Source organism: Penaeus vannamei, chromosome 34, assembly GCF_042767895.1.
Source record: "Penaeus vannamei isolate JL-2024 chromosome 34, ASM4276789v1, whole genome shotgun sequence".
NCBI classification, from domain to species: Eukaryota; Metazoa; Arthropoda; class Malacostraca; order Decapoda; family Penaeidae; genus Penaeus; species Penaeus vannamei.
Window position 1 is genome coordinate 14,529,154 of NC_091582.1, and position 2,500 is coordinate 14,531,653.

General features: G+C 41.8%; 1 protein-coding gene across 1 annotated transcript in view; it reads right to left on the reverse strand.

The window, feature by feature from the left end:
* LOC113809682 (uncharacterized) overlaps window positions 1-2,500 on the reverse strand; it is an 18,609-nt gene that overhangs the window by 15,103 nt on the left and 1,006 nt on the right. The gene's annotated exons all lie outside the window — the stretch shown is intronic.

Here is a 2,500-nt window from a genome sequence, read left to right on the forward strand (position 1 = left end):
AAAGGGAAGGAGGAAGAGAGGGGGCGAAGGAGAGAGAGAGGAAAAGGGAAGAGAGAGAGGGGAGGTGAAGGAGAAAGGGAAGGGGGCGAAGGAGAGAGAGAGGAAAAGGGAAAGAGGAAGAGGGGGCGAAGGAGAGAGAGAGGGAAAAAGTAAGAGAGAAAAGGAGCAAGACGAGGAAGACAGCCAGGTAACCCAAAGGAGGGCTAATTGGTCACTAATTAATCCGTGACCTTTCACCTATCAACTCAAATGGGAATGTGTGGGAAGTCGTGACGCGGCGACGCCGACGAAGCAAAACGAAGAAGACGGAAATCTCTCAAGGTGTTGCAGCGCGCCTGAGGACCTCCCGCTTCCCTCAGCGCACGAAGAGAGGCATAAATAGAAGCATGTTTACATACGAAAATATACTTACACACAAGCACATCATACACACACATCCCCCCATACACACAGATATACATATGTATATATATGTATACATACATACATATATATATATATATATATATATATATATATATATATATATATATATAATGTACATATCTATATATATATATATATTTATTTATATATATATATTTATATGTATATATAGATAGATAGATATAGATATATATATGTATGTATATATATATATATATATATATATATATATATATATATATATACATATATGTCTATATCTATCTATCTATATATACATATAACATATATATATATATATATATATATATATATATATATATATATATATATATATACATATATATGTATATACATATCTATCTACATCTATCTATATATATATATATATATATATATATATATATATATATATGTATATGTATATATATATATATATATGTATATATATATATATATATATATATATACATACATATACATACATACATATATATATATATATCTATCTATCTATCTATCTATGTATTTATCTATCTATCTATCTATCTATCTATCTATCTATATATATATATATATATATATATATATATATATATATATATATATATGTGCGTGTGTGTGTGTGTGTATATATATTTATTTATTCTATTATCAAACAGTAATGCTAATGAATACACGCCTCGACTGCCCCGAAGGCTGCAAAGCAAGGTGCAGACAATCCGCCATCCCAGCAGCGTCCCTCCCTCCCCTTCCATCCCCTCCCATACCCCTCCCTCCCCTTTAAATCCCTCTCCCTCCCCCTCCCTTTCTCCCTCCCCTCCCCTCCTACCTCCTTCCCTGCTCCCCTCCGAGGTCTGTGAATCCCGGCGGGATTCCTCCTCCCGCGGGCGTGAGCCTCGAATCCGCCCGAATAGTCTCCGAGCTCCAGCCGGACTGAGGGTTCCTCTTGCGGCAGAGCGAAGTCAGTATCAATAGCGAGTCGAGTTTCTATCTGCAAGCGTTCGGCTCACTTCTGGCGACGGCGATGGCTTCCGCCGGATTGAGCCGAAGAGCCGAAAGTGAGGAGAGTGAAGCCGAGAGGGAAGAGAGCGCAGAGTCAGCGGAAGAAAAGTCTTGCTTCCTCGGCCGGGCTGGTAAGGGACCAGCCCCGCCCTCGGCTTGCTAGGGCTGGTAAGGGACCATATATATATATATATATATATATATATATATATATATATATATATATATATATATATGTGTGTGTGTGTGTGTGTGTGTGTGTGTGTGTGTGTGTGTGTGTGTGTGTGTGTGTGTGTGTGTGTGTGTAATGGCAACCGTAGCATTAAGGCAGAACCCCACCGTCTGCACACAGCCCCGCGCCACAGCCAGGACAAGCGACGCCCGCCCCGCCGCCGATCCTCCGAGGCGAAAAAACTCCGCGCCGGAAGAGAATGTCGGGCGACCAGTCCCTGAAGTTCAGTGGACACGTCGCTCCGCGCGCGCGCGCGCAAGAGCCGCACCAAAGGTCGCGGCGCCGAATCTAGATCGCGCGGGGCGACTTTTTAGCCGACAAGCCGAGCCGAAAGAGCCGAGGCTTCGAGGCGGACTCGGCCGGGGACGAGCGCCCTCATGTTTCCCGAGGGGGATCCGTCGCGAAATGTTCCGGGTTTAACGCTAACAATTGTGAGTGCCAAAGTTTAGATTTTTTTCTGTCAGATTATCAGTCAGTTCTATTGGTTAGAAATCACTAAACTCTTAATGAGATCATTGTCCTCAATTCGTTCTCAGCGACGACATTCTAAATACTTTCTATCGCTTGATTTTTCTTCTTTTAATTGCTGTTCTAATCTATGAATAGCATTTACTGCAACATACACACACACATCGCAGTGCAAGAGGCGTGTTCGACCGGTTCCGGTTATCTTCGTCAGAATTAATTTTGACATGTTTCAGCAGCTGCCTCTCTGTGGCCAGTCTTCGCGTGCATTTTCAGATTTCTAATCAGGCGCAACTGGTCCGTTCCAATCGTTTCTCTAACGCCAATTAATGGCAATTTATAATAATTCAATCGACGGATATATATCTCGCA